The following is a 21,703-nucleotide window of genomic DNA, read 5'->3' on the forward strand; positions in this document are numbered from 1 at the left end:
AGACAGCCACAAGGTAAGTCACTCTCCCTATCAATTGCTGAATGGAGTAGTATGTTCTGATACATAGTATGTTCTGCTACTTGTATGTATAGTACAGATGTGAGCATGCAAGTGAATCAGGTGGCTGAATGGGATGGCAGCAGATAGTAGACACCTATATGGGCAGCATGAAATCCAAAACAAATACTGGTGTCAACATAGTAGGCAGTACTAGACAAGGTGACAAATCCCACTGCAGTTCATGTGATGGGCCAAATGTTTATTTATTTATTTTATTTATTTATTTTACATTTGTTGACCGGGCTAGTCCAGCTGGATATATGTCCATTTTCAGTGGAGGCCCGGGGAGAAAAGCTCCAACAATATTACAGATAATTCACAGCAACAGTCAATACAAGGTCAAAAATAATAACACATTGAGTCAGAGCATGTGATATACATGCAAACAGGCATAGTCATCGCAGGAAATTACATAAACAAAGTTTAGTAGATATTTGCTATACAGATTCTAACAAAAATTTTTTTTTTTTTTTTACATATGTCTATAGGATGTTGTGTGAGGAGGAAATTAAGGAGGAAAGGAAAAAGAAAGGTTAATCTGGGTTGTTACAGGAACAGAGCCAGTGTTTATTGAGATGTGTTTTCAGCTGTTTTTTAAAGAGTGGAAGACTAGACAAAGATGAGATATCAGATGGCAGTTTGTTCCACATTTTTCCAACAGAGTTAGAAAAAAGGCTATCACCTGCAGAGTTATTGGGTATGGTAATATTAGCCAGTAGTTTGTTTGATGAGCGTAGGTGTTTCAAGTTATTATAAGGCGTAATGAGGTTAGAGAGAATTCCATAGGACACACACATGCATGTCAGTGAGGCTCACATACCCAACAACAGTCTCAACCAGCAGGACGAGTGTAGATGACCACAAAGAAAGGCTGTGCTAAGGCCTCTAATTGATGGCAATGGAGAACAACCCCCCTCCAGACCTACACTGACAGACTACAACAGGTAAGGCAGTTGGATGTTAGTTCTGAAGGGTAAGAAGTCTGAAACTGAAATGTAGGTCAATAAAACCTAAGATCTGTACTCTACTGTCTGAATGATTTGTCAGATTACAGAATGAAATGGAAGCCAATGGAGTACCTGAAATACCAGTACAGTCATAGCAAATGTTTACAGTTGTCAGGTGTGTCCCTCCCAATCCTATGTATAAATGTAGTAACATGTATATTTGGGTATAATAACAGTGGAGCACAGATTACCTGCGCTGGCCAAATTAGCAGGATAGACTGTTGCACATGTACAATATGCAGGGCTCTGTGTGTTAGGTTGTTGTGTGTTGTATATTGTGTGAAAGTGGTCCGCATGTAGGCATGGAGGGTTGTGTCCTGGTGGCCTATGGTTTTGCATATAAGGCTGATCAGACTTATGGGTCTGTAGAAGGTCCTCATTAATGCAGGGCAATGACTATAAATGTTCTCCATTCACTTGGTTTAGAGGCTGAGGTTGAAGAGTATTGTTATTGGGGTGACTAAATAGTGATTCATATTATTTAAGATACATCCAGGAATATTGTCAGGACCTACTAATGCATTTCTAGCTTTTGATAGCACATTTAGGACTTGGTCTTGTGTGATAGCTGGAAGTGAGATAGTTTCAGGTATGTCTTGTGGGACAGATGGAGAGGTTCCCTATATTTTTAACTGCAGTGTAAGTAACATTATTCACGAACAGTTCAGCATATAGCTGTGCTTTACTTCTGAAATTATGGACATAACTAAAAAAGGCTTTGTGATTGTATTTGGCTTGGATAGCACTTATAGCTTCAAACTTGACTTTGGTGGATTTTATTACGCTCCTGAGGTTTTTTTTCTATAATTATTTTAACAAAATAAAAAAAAAAAAAAATATATATATATATATATATATATGTATATATATATATATATATGTATATATATATATATATATATATATAGCACATGTTCTACTACTAGATGTATTACATAACTGCTACTTCTTCTTCCTTTCCTTTATCTACACTTACTGTACATTATGCTATTATTCTTTCTGAATGTCTACTTGTAACAGTACTTGTACTAATCAAGTCTAATATACTGCATTTTTATATTAATATGTGACCAGTTATAATATTTTCTTTATCTTTTTTTTCTCTTTTACTGTAAATGTATTTGAATTTTAAACATGTATTTCTTTGATGTGAATTTATTTTAACTGTTTGGAGCTTATCTCCCCGGGCCTCTACTGAAAATGGACATATATCCAGCTAGACTAGCCTGGTCAACAAATGTAAAATAAAAAAATAAAAAAATAAATAAATAAAATAAACAAGGCCTCTGTCATTCTGAGAATTGTTCTTTCTACTTCTGGTCAAAATTTGCTTCCTTTTATTGAAAATCTTGTTGGCATTATGGTCCCACCATGTAGTTTTATTTCTGCTGTTTGTTCTGTTTTTGTTCCTACAGGGTACAGTTGCATCTTTGCAGCTGTTTACATGTTGGATAGTGTGTTGGTGTTCATTTCTGCATATTTAGTGGAGATGACTGGTTTTGGTGGGGATTTGTAGCTTTCCAGTGCATGACTTAGGGGTAGGTAGTTTGTCCTGGAGAAATTTCCCATGAACACTAACCCAGTACTTTGCTTACTCCATTTTGCCCATATACTTTAGTCTCTGCTTGGCAAGCTTGCCTATTACCCATGTGGCAATAACTCACATTTCAGGTCTAAGGTGTCCAGCTCAGACCAATTAAGAGGGGGTCCTCTTATCTCCTTGAACAGTGCACATGAGGTACCACTGTTCTTCATGCAGACTTTCACAAATGGGATCACCTTTTAATGGAGTACCAGTTGTAAATCTATTACTCTCACAAGATATAACCACCAGATATCTGGAAGGAAACAATGATTTTTGTAGAATAAATGTTTCACAGCTTAAGAAATCTACTGAATAAGATCCATGTCTACCCTTACTGATTCCGGCAAAGCCAGTACGGAGATTTGTCTACAACCAGGTACAATGCTTCTAAGTATTTCCTGATTGTATTTGAATAAAATTAGTTTAGTTTCAGGCCTCAGTATAGCACAATCACTTCTCTAATTATTACTGATACATTTCTGAACTATTGGAATACGTGAACACTATTGGGATACCAGAAAGCTCAAGTGTAAGATTTTTCATTTTTAAGAAGTACATTTGTTACAGAAGGCCAAACTGTGATTTGTGAAAATTACTCACTCGTGGGTTTGGTAAGAGTCCTTTTGCTCTGATTCAAGAATTACCTATGCAGTACAGCCTGTAGAGCAAAGGCTGGTAACTATTCAACATTTTAAAGCTGGTAGCCAACAATGGTATGTTCCGGAACACTTAGGACTATCTATTCTCAGAGGTTCACTAATTGTTGACCTAACCAATGTGCATATCACTTCACACTGCAATTCTGCATTGTCATCAGATCCATCAGAGATGTTGGAAACACAGAAAAGTGTTTTGGGATGATTTCATTTTCATTTACAACTGGTTTGACAACCATAGTTTCACTCAGAGCATACATACATACATACATACATACATACACACACACACACACACACACACACACACACACACACACACACACAGACACCCACAGGCAAAGAAAAATTAGTATGTATTTGGATCACATAGAAATGACTGTGGACTGCTCAAAATGATATCACTCAAAATTACATACTCCACAGGAATTGTTGTACATGTTCCTAGATAAGTATCCAGGCAATTGAGTTGATCACCACAATACCTCTCAACCTCTAAGGTCAAGAAATCTGGACAAAGCCAAAAATAATGGGGGGACAAATACCCAAAATCAGGGACAATTTTTAAATATTGCCCTTATAAACTTAGAAAGTTGTTATAAAAACCTTGTTTGCATTAGCAAGCATTTTCTGAGGGAAAGGAAGTCTGAAACTCAAATGTATATAATTATCATGTGACTTCAGTCTTTGCTAGAAAATAACAAATTTTATACGGAGTAAATCAAAAATATGAGCAAAATTCTGGACATTCTTCAAAAATCTAGTCAGCTGAGAAGTATGCCGCCCCTCAACCAAATTTCTCCTTGCACACAGACAGCAACATCTGGAAAGTAATGGGTCAGCTAATGCCAGCCTACTGAACATATGGCCTACTGACATCCAAAGCCAGAAATATCATTTTTCTAGGTATAACCAAAAACCATGTAACCTATGATTAAACTGTCTCTTCACAAGCACGAAAAGCAAATAATTCCAAGATCAGGAGTCAGTACACACGCTGAGGTACAAATATAAATGGTTTATTGTATAAAAGCACTTTCGCTTTGTATTCTGCAACACTTCTTCAGATATTAAAACATCTTTAAAAATCACAGACATCCTTTAAAAATAACTGCATTACCAATCAGCTATCTCATCTTGAGACCATCACAAAGGACATACAATTGTGACCAAAGCTCTTAAAAACAGCATAATAATCATAATAAAACTTAACATCTACATACTTTTCATTATTTCACAAATACATACGAAAACCACTGCAGAGCTAAAAAAATCATTGTGCATATAAATTGCTCTGCATAACTGTCTCAAAATATACTGATTGTTGAGAGTTTTAAACCTCTCATAATGCATATGAAATAAAATAAATGAAACTCTGTCATTTAGTTTTACCTAAAGGAAAGGCAAGTGAAATATATGAGTATAGAGCTTTTCCATTTTGCTGTTTTAATTATAACATAACTTTACGTAAATGTTTCCATCAGTTAAGTTACGTTCCAAAATTCTTATATGGAAGACAGCACCCTCGTGTGGTGAAGACATAAATATATACTACAATAACATTCATTTACTAAATAACATTACACTAATAAAACAATGATTATAAGGATTATGGATTTAAACTAATAAACACAATAGCTTCTAACAACTACCTTAAACAGAAGTTTTTTTTTTTTCCGTGAAACACTAACGTTGAAATATGTTAATAATAAAAAACGATATATTGTCATATTGACAGCAAAGTGTACCTATTAAAAATTAGAACATTTTCAGTATTATGGCTACTTAAATAACACCCATTCTAAGGGTCTTCAATATGTTATTAATATAGGCATAGGCCATAATAATACTAACGATAAAAATAAATTCAATAGAAATAATATTTAATGAGATAAAGTTCTGTCTATCAGAAAAAGTTTTAAGCAGTCACTCTCATTAAGACCATGTAATCTGTCTGCCTGCAATCTGATGATCCATCTTTGTTTCTCTTGTTCTGTTTTATTATTGATATTACCAAGTCTAGTGTTAGTGTGAATATGTTGTAAAACCATAAATTTAAATGAATGGGTTAAGTCACTTTCTACAATATGTTTAGCAGGTGCAGGCCAGATCCCAGATATTTCCTCATCAAAGTGGGAGCATGAGTCCTCTAAAAGTCATAGCAGATAGTCTAGGGAGTAATACTGTTGAAAACCTTTTGTATTTATGCAGAACATACCTTTCATCTGTCTCTGATATTATGTCAAAATTTTGATCTGTATCTCCTAATCCCTCATAAAATTAGTGATTTGGGAAGAAGAGGTAATGTTTTACATTTAATAATAGTGTCAATAACTAGAGCTGTAGATTTCTTGTACTATATAAAATGCATTTTAATTCACAATCTATCAGCTTTTCTAGTTAATAGTACTAATACTGTAAAAACTGTCCAAGACTGTCACTGATTATTTCTGTATGTCTCCATGTCACTGAATATAAGAGATTGAGATCTACCGAGCAGAGCTGAAAGATAATGACTCTTCACTCCGTCCTTTGGTAGTCCTGCCCCTCAGTACTTTTTGGTAGCTGCTGGTTCACTGTCTTTGTATCAGTATCCATGACAGCTACCAGCAGTTATCATTATTCACTCTTTGTTCTTTGCTGATTGACATCTTGAGTTCCTTTTACAGGTTCTTTTGTCCTACAGAATATCTTACTGTAGTGGCAGGAAGGAGACATACTGCAAGAGTTCCTTGCTTTCAGTAGCTCAACAAGGTGAAACTTTCCACAAAGTATGGAATTGTATGAATAGATAGTATCAGATACAATGATTTTGCTATCTTACCTAGTAAAAGTTTGAATATGTTCTTTATTTTTTCTTTCTGTAATTAGATGTTTTCATATATTTTCTTTTCCCAGATTTTACCATCTAGCTACAAAAATTCAGATCTCAAAAGGACTGATTTAAGTGTCGTTTGGTAAAAAATATGCCAGTACAAAGAAGCTAAGGGAATCATCTTGCATGTCATACTGATATTTGAAGAGAAATACAAGCAAAGACACCCAGATGTGGACAATTTCATGATACAAAAAATAAGAAAACAAAGGTTGAACACAGAACTGAGTATTAGTAAGGTAGAAGTTAAAGAAATAGAAACTGAAGTTATGGAATACCTATGAAGTGAAGGATTTATTGTATAAAATCCAACACAGATAAAGTCACAGCACAAGCTCATAGGTAAATGCTAATCTAGCTGCCATTTAGGGCCATTTTAAGCTTACCCAGTTTCCTGTTTTAATGCTTGAAATAACCTTTCCCTTTTGGTTATTGATTGGCCTTACCCATCCCATGGTTGATAATTATATATTATCCTTAATGAGAATAACTGAGGTCATACCGTAGATAATTTGAGGGACCCGTGCACGTGATAAAGCATGTAGAATCTGCCTTTGTCCAATAGTAGTAGAGGGGGCAGTTCTGGAGTACATTTTCTGTTTCCCATCCATAGATCCAAGTTGTGTTTGAATATGGGCAGGGATGAGCTTTGTTTTACATGGATGGGGATTCTGTTCTATTGCAGCAGTATCCTCTGGAAGATATACCTGTCCCCCCAAACTATTCTGTTGATGTTGCAGAAGATGTTTAAATCCCTAGAATGATTATTTATGGTGTCATTTGACTTGCTGCTGTATAGTACATCCATCAGTTATGAGTTGGAGTATGCCTTGTATACCAGACACATAATGATGTAACATCATTGTATGATGGAACAGTGAGCCCCCAAATTTAGGAGAAACAAGTAGAGTGGAAGACATCTGAAGAAGAAATAAGGACATGGAAAATAAAAAGAAATGTGATATGGTACAATATTTATGCAAAAAAAAAAAGCAAAGCTAATCAGTACAAAAAAGGAGCACCAAAGAAATTTGAAGAGAAATACAGGCAAAAGCACCCTGATATAGAAATGTTCACAACACAAAAATAAGAAAACAAAGGGGTAAAACAGAACAGAGGATTATTAATGGATAAGTTAAAGAAATGGAAATTGAAGTTATAGATTACCTGCAAAGTGAAGGATCTAGTGTAGAATCTCCAGCACAAGTAATGTTACATCATAACGGAACAAAGAGTCCTCAGACAAAGGAGAAACATGTAGAATGGTCTGCATTTGATGACTTGCCCCATGATGATGCTCTGGGGCAGGAGGAAAGAAAAATTCACTTGGAGTTGCACAGCAAGGGAAGGAGCAAGAAACACTGGTAAGTCTGATGTAGGTAATGTTGTGGACTGATTGACCAGTGAGTTCCCATATGAAGGAGGAGGAGGAGCAGATGACACAGTTTGCAGCTAAAGAGGATATATCACAGGAAAACATTCTGGAACTTTCTGTAGAATGCCTACAGGAAGCCGAGTAAAGAAAGTGATCTCAGCTTGGAATGAAGGTGATCTAAGGGAGGAGTTCCTTGATTAATAGAGATGGCTACACATATTAAAATCAATGAAAAAAAATAGATTACAGAAAGTAAATAAGATCCAAAATGTTAGAAGTCTAATGAAACAGCTGAATCCAGTAATCAAAACTACTGACAGAAATTCATGCGATATAACAGAAGGGAAAGGATATATTATTGTGCAGCTTAATTAATAACAGATAATGTCTTACCACAAAAATACAGGGCAATAAGGGAAAGGAAGGGGAGAAATCAATTGCCATCATGGAAGCATTGAACAGAGAAAACTAAAGCAATTAAGATAAGTACTATTGTTAGAAGAATGTAGAAGAGGGAACAAATCAACAAAAATACTTAGACTTGAAAAAAGCAATGCACAGTATCAGGACATACCAGGATCTATTAAACACTATTGCAGATAATAAACTAAGTATACCAGCACAGGCAGAAAATCTTAGAAGATATGCAGATAAAAAAAGTACAAAATAAGCAATTTATTGATGACCTCAAAAGGTTTATATAGAACTGGGAAACAAATCAACAGGAGTGGAAACACAAAATAGACACATTTTGGAGAAATATGTATGAAGACACTATGAAACATAACAATGATGCTGAATGCACAGAAAAAAAATGAAAAGTAACAGTAAGAAGTTCAAATGTACATGATATGAAGTGGGATGAAATAGTGGTTAGAGAAATTAAAGTTAAGAAAAGATCCTAAATGGAAAACCCCAGGCCCAGATGCAGTACCTAGCATCTGGCTAAAAGTATTAACATAGTGACACAAAAGATTTAGACCTTAGTAAGAATTACTTGCATGCACATTCCAAACAGACACCAACCTGGAAAAATTATACTCCTGCATAAGAGTGAACTTGAAAACCATCCTAAAAACTATAGAACAAAAACTTGCCTTCTGATGCTCTGCAAACTACATAATGAAATGTATGTAGACAGAGTCTGTAGTCATTTAGAAAAAACTCAATCATGGCAATAGAACAAAAGGGTAACAAAAAAAGTCATATGGATCAAAGGATCATTTGTTGCTGTATAAAGTCATAATAGAGAATTGTAAAAAAGGAAAGAATTTAAGCATTTCATGGCTAGATTACAAAAAAGCATTTGATAGTACCCTACATTCATGGATAAAGGGGTGTTTACAGATGTATAAGATACATCCTGCATTGACCATGAAACAGTGGCAAATCACTCTGCGGTTAAGACATGAAAAAGGGCAAAGTTTTGGTGTCCCCAAAGGTCATGGATCAGATGGAAAGGAAAACATGAAAAAATGTTTCATACTCATCTATTGATGTATAAAAATTAGCGTATACCAAGATTGTATTATCCTCACTCGGAAGACAGCATGTGTCTCCCCAAAATTGATTACGTGTATTAATCTGCAGTCGTGGGAGTGCATACACATTTGCTGACCTCATCAGAAACAAACATAGAGAAAATTTTAATACATGAGAAGAGGAGGTCTAAGATTACCTCTTTGCTTAGTTTAGCAGAAGCATTCTGATGGCTAGCAAAACTGGAAATCAAGCCATAAGTAGACAAAAATTAGACAGCAACTGAATGTTATAAAAAAAAAAAAAGCAAAAGAAATAATATAAGGTGAAGGATCACATGAGAGAATGAAATGTGGGAAAGCCATTAATATAATGATAAGTACAGAGATCTGCTGGAACAATGTCATGTTGATCAGGATTTGACGCAGGAATCGTTAAGGAGAGGCGAGTTGAAACCAAAAGATGAAAGGTTAATAATGGCAGCTCAGGATAATGGAGTATGTATACAGTGGTTTACAAAGTCAATTGAACATGTGGGAAAAACAGACAAGTGTAGGTCCTGTAAAAAAAAGAATTGAAAACAGGTGCACATCTTACTGGGAGAGATACACTTATGGCAGAGGGCCAGTATACTGAAACGCACAATAATGTGTCACGACTGTTGCACTGGGGGTTGTGCTAACACTACAGCATAGAAGTAGCTGAGAAACATTGGAAATGTGTCACAAAGCATTAGAGGGAATAATGAAGTGTTATCACATGGTATCACCAATTACCAGCAGTTCAAAAAATATATATATAAGAGAAAGCCAGATATAGTGGTCCATGAAAAAAAGACAAAAGTAGCATTGATCATTGAAATTGCTATACCTAGTTATTACAGTGTCTGTGTACAAAAAGATACAAAGCCATAAAATGTCAGGATTTGCAGGCAGAAATGAGAGCAATGTGGAAAAGGGATACCCAGACAGTTCCAATAGTAGGAGTAGTAGAAGGAATAGGTCTAATAAAAAGAATCTACAGGATACTTGGAGACTGAATGGCTGAAAGAACTGACTTACATATACTAAGTCCAAGATGCCATTTCTTGGCATATTCCCTTTTCTCTGAGGTATGGTTATCTTGGAGTGGATATATAGAAGTTTAGGGGGTGAATGTCAACGGGGGCTTGCACCCCCTTCAAAATGAGATTTTAAGAAGGAATGCAATGTTTGAGATTCACTCTTCTCTTTTGTGTTCAAGTGCTGACATTTCAATAGAGACCCCTAACTTAGACATGTTACCAATACATTTAACTCCATATGAAATGCAGAAGGACTCATTTCTGGGCACATACAAGCACTGCAAAAGAGCACTATTGGATGGCATGAAAGACTGAAACAATACTAATTTCATGAAGTTTAATTATACCCTGACTTAGAAATTGGATCCATTCCTGGCATGGTATTAGAAAGCTAAACGACTTTGAGAGATTAAACTGGGAGATTGGCATACTGCTACAGGATCAGTAGAACACTGTATAAGCCATCATTAACAAGTGATAATTAAAACCTACTTGCTTACACTGTGATAAAGGTGATATTATCAGAACAGCTTATTGCATTGAAGTAGATATTGTCTCCTTGATCAGCAGTGCCTCGATAGAGGGGGCTGTTATGCCCTGTCACTTGTTCCCAGGCACTGTGAAAGTCATAGGTCATCACATTGAGGAAATCCATGTACCTGTGCAGCAAAAGGAAGACAGCGGTCAGTTTTTGTGTTTATTAGTTTCACAAGTTGTAAATATGCATAGGCACAGTCACCCATGACTCATTACAACTATAACTCTTAAATCTATATCTATTTTTTTCCTCAAAAATATTTTTCTCACTGTAATAGCTTTACACAAACTTATTAATACACAAAGCTAAGGTTTTTCAAGATGTCCACCACACATTTATAAAAATTCAGATCTAATGACTGTTACAAGAAGTGAAAATGTGAAAATGAAAGGCTGACTTTCTCTTGGTATGATATTCATAAATAATTACCTTCCATAAAATGTAGAGCTGTTCTAAGTATTACTGGCAATCTGTACCTAGTATTGCTTTATATTGCCTGTATAATTTAATAAAAAATCTCATTTCACTAAGAGCAGTGTGGTGCAATGGAAAACCCCTTACCTCTCAGCTGATCCAAAATACCATGGAAATGAAGCGCTGAGTTATACTGAGTGCATTTTGCCCCCCCCCCCCACATGGCATTCTTAGATATGACTGTTGTGCATATAATGTGTTTGCATTCAGGTCATTATGTTACCATTCACCTGATGTAATGTGGGTGGAGCCAGCAGTATGCAAATCAGGGGGATGTACCAAAACTGCAGCTTGGGGGAGGCCTTGAAGTACAACAGATCCTCTTCACTGTAATCTTCAAACATATGAAATGTTACCAGTAAAATTAACCCCTTATGAAATGCAACAAGAGGTAGCTCTGGGTACTTTGAGTGTTGAGAAGAACATTTATATCAAATGACAAAGAGTGAAGCAGATCTGATTTCCTGAACTTTAATTTTGCTCTTACTTAAGAATGGGGTCCATTCCCATTAATCTATGTAAAAACCTAAGCATTTGGAGAAATTAAACCAACTCAATAATACTGACACCATTGAAGCTGTATATAGTCTTACAGGAGATGGGCAACAAAATTATGACATGCAGCACCTTTATCTTTGACTCAGGTTGCCAACAGAATTTCCTGTATTTTTGTCTAATAGCTGAAACAATCATATTACTTCTGAATAGCTGAATTATGAATAAACGAGAAAGGTGAAGTACTACAAATTGAATGACTTATGTACAACAGTTTCCAGTATGGGTGAACATTAATATCAACTGGGTAACCTATATACTGGACTTAAAATAGTTCTGGGTAAAGTAATAGCAGAAAACAGGACTGCTAGTGAAGAGATTGCATACTCATAAACAGAGTTATTGTTAAATTAACATAATCAAAATAATTACATAAAGTAGTTATTATAGGTGATAAGTAGAGTGTGAGGGTCATGCAATCTCTGCTTGCATAATCAAATAAAATTATTTGTAAGTGAATACAAGAGAGTAAAATGGAGCAAGACAAGAGCTCTGCCTGTTTGTCTATATGGTACAATAAACTTACTGGGATATTTTTTCAATTTCATAGCCAGCATCAATGGTTCCTTTACCAGCAGCTACAGCCACGCTGAGCAGATGTCTGGGATGTCCAGTATCATTGTCTTCTTTCTTGAATGCTTCCAGAAGTTCCTAGAACAGATAAAATTGTCAGAAATATCAGGCTGCTTCAAAAACAGTGCTACTGCTTAAGATACCTCAAATTCAAATTTATTAAATTAGGTTGTAAAGAATCACTTTTGTGATCCATTAAACATTTTGACACTAAAATCATTTTTGAAAATCATGCAGGCAGGCCAGAATCATCTTTTTAAATGAAATACTTGTTTCTGCTGTTATCAACTTTATCCTTAACACACTTAAGTTCCATATTAGTAAAGGTGTGAAGTTTTATTTCTGAGAATAACTGAGATCATTATGAGAAACAACCTGTTATATGATCCTTCTGTTTGGTAAGAGCTAATAAAAAGCTAATTATTGAGTTATTCTATTAATAAGATAGACTGCATCTTAATAAAACATAACTTGATGTACTTTAATGCAAAAGCAGTGCATGATTTAACAGGAATGTAATATAGCTTAATGTTATGGGGAAAAAAAAAAAAATATATATATATATATATAATATATATATAGTTTCATTTGATGAAAAAGTGAAAAAGATAAAATTATTCTTTTGAAGTTTAATAATTAATTTTCCTGATCCCATCTGTGTTAATTTTTAGTATTTACTAAAATAAATGTTTTCCTGATAATTTCAGATATGGGGATTTCATAACATAGAATATGGCTCAAAATACTATACATCTTTGCAAGTTTCCTTTATATGTGACTTTATAAATTCTTTAACAGCTCAGCCAGTTATATTTCATGAAAAGTGGTTCATGGAGTTTTATTCTCTTCCTGCATAAGTAAACTGACTTTATAATCCTTTTTAGCTGTCAAAATAGGGAGCAAGTAATAACTTACTGGAAGAAACAATGAATGGGGGCACAGTGTTGGACTAGAATCAAGCCAAACAAGAGTTTGGCTGGGATGAAATAGACCGGATGCTACCCTTAATGCTAATATCCGTCAAACACAAAAGGAGTAATTAGAATAAAAAATGAGGCCAGGAAAGAGGAAGTAAATCTTAAAAGTCTGATAAACTGAATATACAAAGTATTAGTAAAGCAGAATGTAAAACTAATGGAGAGGGTGAGGACTGAGTGGGAGAATACCCAAAGCTTAATGCTTACAGGATAGAAGTGGTAAGAGATCTGTAGCATGCCCCTAAAGGGTTACAAAATAATGAACATTTATGTTTGGAGGGAGGAGTTCATATAAATACATTTATATACCAGCCAGATTAAAATGAATTTTTCTGGGAACATATTTAATTTGTTAGAGGTATAGGGCACAGTGGAAATGCTAGTGGAAGCATTTTTTTGGCAATGCAAGAAATTAGATGAGTTTAAAGAGGCCCAAAAGTAAGAGAGACTGATGAATATTTAAGGGAAGCATATGTTGCTGAGTTGGTGATCAGAAGTTTAGGAAAAATCAAAAAGAAACTGGAAACCAAGCAAGGTACCCCAAATTGATGAAGTGGTAAAGATTATGTTCATCACAAGAGATATGCTAATAAAGGGAGAAATTGAAAAAATAAGCAAGAACACAATGCAATCAGTCATTCTTTAGTTATGTTAGGAACCTGGGTGGGAATTCCCAGATATGCTCAGAATTACTCCAAAATGACAAAAAATACATCGAACCCACAGACATTGCCAACATCCTAGCTGACAGGTTCAGCGCAAACTCCCTTCCCCCCACCAAAAGGGCAAATATCTATCCCAGCAGAGTGCTGCCCCCCAGACATCTCAGATGCTCAGGTAAGAGCCGCCCTCTTCAAAGCAAAAAACACAGCATCAATGGGACCAGACAGTGTCCCGGGCTGCGTCCTACATGAATTTCAAGAAGAGCTAAACCCAAACATAAAACTATTGTTCAATCTCAGCCTTACTACAGGATATGTACCCAAAGAGTGGCGTACAGCAACAGTGGTCCCTCTCCACAAAGGTGGTGCCTCAACGGATCCTGGAAACTATTGCCCCATAAGCCTGACTAGCTTGGTCTGCAAAGCTATGGAAAGGATCATCATGGACCTCATAAATAAAGATATTGGGGACCTACAGACACTGGATACTACTCAGCTTTGTTAAGGGCAGATCCTGCCTCTTAAACCTGGTTGATTTCTTTGAAACAGTCACCAAGGTCATTGACGAGGGGAAGGTGGGCCACACAGCCTACCTGGACCTCTCAAAAGCCTCCAATACAATACCCCACTCGGGCATTATAGATAAGCTCACCAGGTTAAATATAAACCCCTATGTCACTAGATGGGTTTCAAACTGGCTCAAGGACAGAACACACATGGTTAGAATTGCTGGAGCCATGTCAGACTCCAAACCAGTTACAAGTGGCGTCCCACAAGGCTCAATCCTGGGACCTCTCTTGTTCGGTATATATTTCTTGGAGGTGCAGGCCAACACGGAAGGACTGTAGCTGACCAAGTTCGCAGATGACTGCACAACTGGTGCCAGAGCCATGGCTTCAAGCTAAACGCCAAAAAGTGTATAGTCATCCCCTTTGGCAAAAACAAAGTGCCCACAAATTACCATATAGGTGGTAATCCATTAAGTACAGAAGAAGTAATTAGGGACTTGGGGACCCAAGTTGATAGCAATCTCTCATTTGACAACCACGTGGCCAAAGTGGTTAGAAAAATATTTTATATAGCCCACCTAATCATGAAGGGATTCACATCTAGATCAGGGGAGGTCATTGTGCCTCTTTACTCATCCCTCATCAGGCCCATAATTGAGTACAATGCCCCTTTTGGGATGTACCTTACCAGACACCTGCAGCAACTGGAAAGACCCCAAAAGTACCTCACCAAGAGGATCAAAGGGCTCAAACAGATGCCATATGCTGCCTGGTTAAAGAAACTCCAGCTCTACTCAGTGGCATACCGCCTGATCAGAGGCGATCTGTGCCTGATGTATAAAGCCATGTCCAACCTGGAATTAATGGACATGCTGCACCTCAGAAAATCCAAATCCCATCGAGCTATGCGCTCGAGAGACTTGAACCTCAGCACTGAAATAAATAGGACATGCTGGAGGGACAGATTCATAACCCAGAGGCTCCCTTCAATCTGGAATAAAATCCCAGTCCAGGTTAGGCAGAGTCACTCATTGACTCTCTTCAAGAGGAATCTTGATGAGTGGATGGGAGATCATAGGTTTACCCCGGGTATCACTTCTGTGTCACTGTTAGACAGAGGCACAGTATACTAATCTCAAAAAAGGGCATAGCAAAATTAATTTAAAATGGGCGGCGAAAGCCAATCACACTCGGGCTAGACTTATAAATGCCCTAGGGCAGATAGCCTAGTATGAACCTATGAACCTATGATGAGAGCAAAAAATAATACACTACAAAGGGTTTAGCATAAAGAAAGTTGTGCAAAGGGACTGATTCTTGGGTGTTTAACTGAAAAAACAAAAATAGTTAAATGAAAATGTCACTTGAAATGTATGGAATAGAAAATAAATGGCTCTGGTGTATTTGAGGATTCCTCTGTTGTCTGTGCACTATGCATGAGAATTGTGCTGCAGGTAAAATCAAGATGTGTTTTTTAATAAGTCACTCTTAAAAAATGCTTTAATTTAATCTAGCATATGACATATAGTACAGTAACAGGCAAAGATCAGAAGTATAGAATTAAGGTACTGTGGATACAATGAGAACTACATTTTATAGGTTCATAGGAGATTACTAGGCTTACAGCTCAAGAGCCCTTACAAGCCTAACAAGTTTTACCCAGATTTTACCCAATTTTCTATCTCTAGAGGAAAGATAACAAGGGTCAGTGAGCAGGGTTTTGACAATTTTTAAAGACTGCCTCTGTCCATAATGAACATGGGTGCCACCTTAGGAGTGAATTTGCAATTCCCATTCATTGGCCCAGACTGCAGTTCATAGGTTCGTAGGTGTTTACTAGGCTAACGACCAAAAGGGCCTTTTTAAGCCTAGCCATGCATCCCAAATCTGTGACAAGTTCTTATACCTTTGATAAGTGTAAGCATGGGCCTGGGAGATTAATCATTTACAGGTTACCTGTGTCCATTAGAGACATAGGTACCAAACCAGGGTTGAACTTCCGGTTTCCCATCCAACTGTCCAAGTTGCACTTGAATTGGGTTAGGGAGGAACTCTACTTCACATGGATGCAGAGCCTATTCCACCAATGGAGTAGTTTCTGTGATACATTCCTATCTCTCCAGCAGGTCCTATTTATGTCACAAGCAAAGGTTAAGTCCTTAGAATGGGTAATTCTGGTATTGATACAGGGATAGGGCCTTGAAGCAGTCTGCAAAGGACATATTACTTATGCCCTGTATTATTTTAGTGAAGAAACTCTGTGGACGTTCCATTTTGGATATGCCTGGTTAGGTACATACCAAAGGGGACATTATACTCAATGATAGGTCTGATGAATGCCAAATACAGTGGAATAATGACTTCCTTGGACTTAAATGCCATACCTTTGTTTAGCATTCCTGTAACTAGTGTTCCAGATACAGATTTGCTGTATCCAGGACTGTTTGTAAGCTTCTGAGCCCCCCAAGCCTTTCTGTGTTGGAGGGAAGCCTTCTAGCTTATCAGTGGGTGTGGTAAGCATTAGGTAACCTGTCTACCACATAAGGAGTGGTTCTGGCCCAGAATTTGTAATTATTGGCCGTTTGGACAATCTTCCATCTCTCTCAACTTTCTGATTTGAAAGCCTGCATTTGCACTTGTTTCTGTCCTGTAACTCATCTAGTGCAGATACAGATTCTTAGTTTTAGCACTTAAATTTGCTTATTCATACTCAGCACTTGTTCAGAACTTGTAAGCACTAAATAAGCTACTAATTACTATAGCACTCAATCTTCCTCATTACCTAAAGGAAAACAGTTTTTGTACTTACTTTTCTCACTGGCGTTGAGAAAAACAGCTCTTGTACTCACTTTCCTCACTTATCTAGAGGAAAATAGTTTTTTATTCAGGCATGTCCAAGAGTCAGCTCCTAGTGTTCTCCCCTGTCTATCTGACGAATCTGGGCATCTTGAGGCAATGTAGAAATTGCTTCATGTACACAGATAACCCTCTCCTCCTACCACCCAACACTACAACCTCTGAGAGATGCACTTATCTAGCCAAACTGGAGGTAAAGCTCTCACCAACCAAGACTGAACCTGACAGTCATGAGGAGAAGGTAAACATTTGCACCACACCACACTCATCACATAGTCTCACTACGTCTACACCACCAAAATCCACACATAGAAACTCAAAAACATTCGTGGATGCTCTCAATAATAATCTGCCTAAGCAACGGAGACTTCCAAAGCAGAAACACAAGCAACCTCCATCCCCCAACACAACCCAAATGACACATAGCCCACAGATTCAGTGTGCCACTCAAACACAGCCAATAAGGCAAAACAACATACCCAACACACTAGTCATAGGTGACTCTATAGTCAGGCACACTGATGTCCCACTCACCAGGCTAAACAAGGAGAAGGTTACTGTCAGCTGCCTGTTGGGTGCCAGGATCCGCCACAAAACCCATGCACTCAGGTCACTCCACAACAAGTACAAATATGACTCTGTTATTGTCCATGTTGGTGTGAATGACCTGAGATGTACCTCCCTGGACTACATGAAAAGAGACATGGAAGAGCTCTGCGATCTTGTAGCCCAGGCAGGTATGACCCTAGCCCTGAGTAGCATTCTACCATCACCCAGAATGATACCGCAGTACAAGGACAAAATGATTGATTTCAACAATTGGCTAAGCTTCTGGTGTCATTCAAAGGGGATCCAGTATCTGTCTGCTTGGGATGATATGGTCGACAGACCATGATGCTTTGCCACAGATGGCCTGCACCTGTCGCCCCTAGGATTCCGGATGCTGGCTAAGGCTCTTGCTGCCCCTATAGTGCTTTTTTTAGGCAGGGTTCAAATAACAAATTCACCATCATAACAGGAACAGGCAAGCAAAAACTACTCAATGGTAGAAGTCTAAATTTCAAAATGCACTCACTCGAGGCACTCCTTAAAATGGAGAACATCGATATCTGTGCAGTGACTGAGACCTGGTTCAAGGCTACAGAGAGCACCCCTGCACTACCAGGCTATAACTCATACCACACTTTTCGGCCGTCTAACCTGGACTGAAACACCAAAGGTGGGGGGTGTGTCCATATTCATTAAGGATATCCACACCTCCAGGCTAGTTGCTAAGCATAATGCATCTGAGGTTATCCAAGTGAAACTAACTCTTGGCAAAACTGCAATCCAAATTGTAGCTTGCTACAGATCCCCCACCATGCCCCAGGATTCCCACTCCTCTTTTCTTGATGTACTAGAAAATATTAGGGTTCAACCAAACACCCTAATAATGGGTGACTTCAACTATCCCACCATTAACTGGGAAAACTACTCATGTACTAACTCCTTAGCTCAACGCTTTCTGGAATTCATAAACTCCAATGCCCTAGATCAACTTATCCACACCCCCACCAGGGGCAACAATATCCTAGACCTAGTCATTACCAACATGAGTGACCGGTGTTCCACAACTGGAGTCAACTCCTCGTTGGTCCAATCTGATCATAAGCTAATCACCCTTAATATCCACATCCCACCCCCAACCCCCATTAAGGAAACCACAGTAAGAAATTTCTCCAAAGCCAACTTCATGCTTCTTAAGACAGAAGTAGTGAACTTCATGACACCCATACAGATGGACAATACAGTTACAACTGCTGAATCCTACACAAATGTGCTCTATAAGCACCTACATGAGTGCATGGATCGTGCTATCCCAAACAGAACCAAGACGCTATCCTCCAAAAAAGGAAGCCAATCTGGTGGTCCCCTGCCATAAACAAACTGTACAACAGAAGGAAGAAACTGTTGCAAAAGAGAGTAAAATCCCATGAGTGGAGGAGCTCCCTGGTCTGCCTCAGTAAGAAGCTGAGATCCCTTATAAGATCCTCCAAAGCTAGCTATGAAAATAAAATTTCCACTAATTCCAAGGACAACAACAAAGAATTATATAGCTATGTCAAGAATCTCAATGGCAACACCCAGATCTGCTCTGAGTTACAGCACAAAGGCATGAAAATTACAGAACCAACTGATATTGTCAACATCCTGGCAGATAGGTTCAGTGCTAACTTTACCCCCCCTCTCACCCCCTAAAGGGCCCATATCTATAAAGGAAGAATGCAGAGTCCCTGTAACCACAACTACGCAGGTGAAAGTTGCACTCTCTAAAGCCAAAAGCACAGCATCCATGGGACCGGACAACATTCCAGGCTGTGTTACACACGAACTTCAGAATGAACTGGCTCCCCACTTAAGCACCATGTTCAATAATAGCCTCGCATTAGGCTTTGTGCCCACTGAATGGTGCACAGAAACAGTTATCCCACTCCACAAAGGGGGAGCCACTACTGATCGCGGGAGCTATAGACCTATTAGCCTCACAAGCCTGGTCTGCAAAGCCATGAAACATATCATCATGGAACTCATAAACAAAGACATTGATAACCTCCAAACTCTGGATCCCACCCAGTTCGGGTTTGTGAAAGGCAGATCATGCCTCCTGAATCTGATCAACTTATTTGAGGCAGTCACCAAAGCCGTAGATGAGGGTAAAGTGGTTCACACAGCCTATCTTGACCTCGCCAAGGCTTTCAACACTATCCCCCATTCTGGAATTATAGCTAAACTCAATAAACTAGGCATAAATCCCTATATCACAAGACGGGTTGCCAAATGGCTCACTGGCAGAACCCACACTGTAAAAGTTGCAGACTCCAAATCTGACCTCAAACCAGTGACAAGTGGAGTACCACAGGGTTCCGTCCTGGGACCGCTCCTGTTTGGTATCTACTTCTCTGAAGTACAGGCTAACACAGAAAGCCTCTGGCTAATGAACATCCTACAGAAGGGCCTCTCTGAGACAGATGCCTGGTGTTAGAGCCATGGCCTCAAGCTCAATGCCAAAAAGTGCAGTGTCATCCCCTTTGGTAAAAACTCTGTACCCATGAACTACCATATAGGCAGCAATCTACTTGACACCAAATGCGTGATAAGAGACCTTGGGACCCAGGTGGACAGTAGTCTCTCCTCTGATAGTCACATCGCCACAGTAGCCAGGAAGTCCTTCTACGTGGCACACCTCATCATAAAAGGGTTCTCATCCAGGAAAAAAGAGGTCATTGTTACCCTCTACTCATCACTCATTAGACTCATTGTAGAGTACAACACCCCTTTTGGAATGTACCTCACAAGACATCTGCAGCAGCTGGAAAGGCCACAGAAGTACCTCACAAAGAGGATTACTGGACTCAAACAAATGCCCTACACTGACCACCTCAAAAAACTCCAGCTTTACTCCGTAGCATATCGCCTACTCAGAGGTGATCTCTGCCTAACATATAAAGCTATGTCAAACCCAGAGCTGTTGGACATGTTACACCTAAAGAAATCCCAATCCCTCAGAGCTACACGCTCTAGGGACCTAAACCTTGTCACCACAATAAACAGGGCATGCTGGAGGGATAGATTCCTATCCCAGAAAATTCCCATACTCTGGAACAGGCTACCCATCTATGTCAAGCGAAGTTCTTCATTAGTACTCTTCAAGAAAAATCTTGATGAGTGGATGGGAAATAGGAAATACACCCTGGGGATCACGTCTGTGTGTCTGCTCATCAGTGGCACAGGAAAATAACTTGCTTGGGTGGCGTTAGCCAGGGAACTTTGTTGGCTAGGCTTGCGTAGGCCCTTGGGCCAATAGCCTAGTACCTACCTATGAACCTATGAACCTATAATTTGTGCAACATAGAATGATTTCCTCACCACTGTAGACACGTGATGGTCAAAGGCTGGATTACTATCTATGTGTGTCCCTAAGTCCTTGACTATTGGGTAAACTCTAAGGGGTGTGTTGTCAATATTATAGTTACCAGGAATGGATGACTTCCCAAAGGATACTATTATGAATTTCTTGGCATTTAGTTTTAGTCCATGGCTCTGACACCAGTTGTTTGTCTGTATCAGCCCCTCCTGGAGAACATTTGTGTCAGTGTGAGAATCAGTGACATCTCCTAATTTGCAATCATCTGAAAATTCAGTCATCCAAAGACCACTGACATTGGCCTTGACTTCTGAGAAGCAAATACCAAAAAGGAGTGTTCCAAGGACTGATCCCTGAGGGACTTCATTTGTGACTGGCCTCTCTGTAGAGGTGGATTCCCCATTTCCAACTTCCTGGGTCCTGTCTGTCAGCCAGTTGGCTATTCACCGGGTGACATACAGGTTTGTACCTAACCACTTGATTTTGTCAACAATGCCTGAATGAGGTATTGTGTCAAATGCCTTGGCCAGGTCAAGGTAGGCAGTGTGAATGATT

At 38.4% G+C, this 21,703-nt stretch overlaps 1 pseudogene; it reads right to left on the minus strand.

Annotated features, from left to right (window-relative positions):
• LOC122805954 overlaps window positions 1-21,703 on the minus strand; it is a 166,845-nt pseudogene that overhangs the window by 58,552 nt on the left and 86,590 nt on the right.

This window comes from Protopterus annectens, chromosome 7.part0 (genome assembly GCF_019279795.1).
Source record: "Protopterus annectens isolate FY-2018-M chromosome 7.part0, PAN1.0, whole genome shotgun sequence".
Classification (NCBI taxonomy): Eukaryota; Metazoa; Chordata; order Ceratodontiformes; family Protopteridae; genus Protopterus; species Protopterus annectens.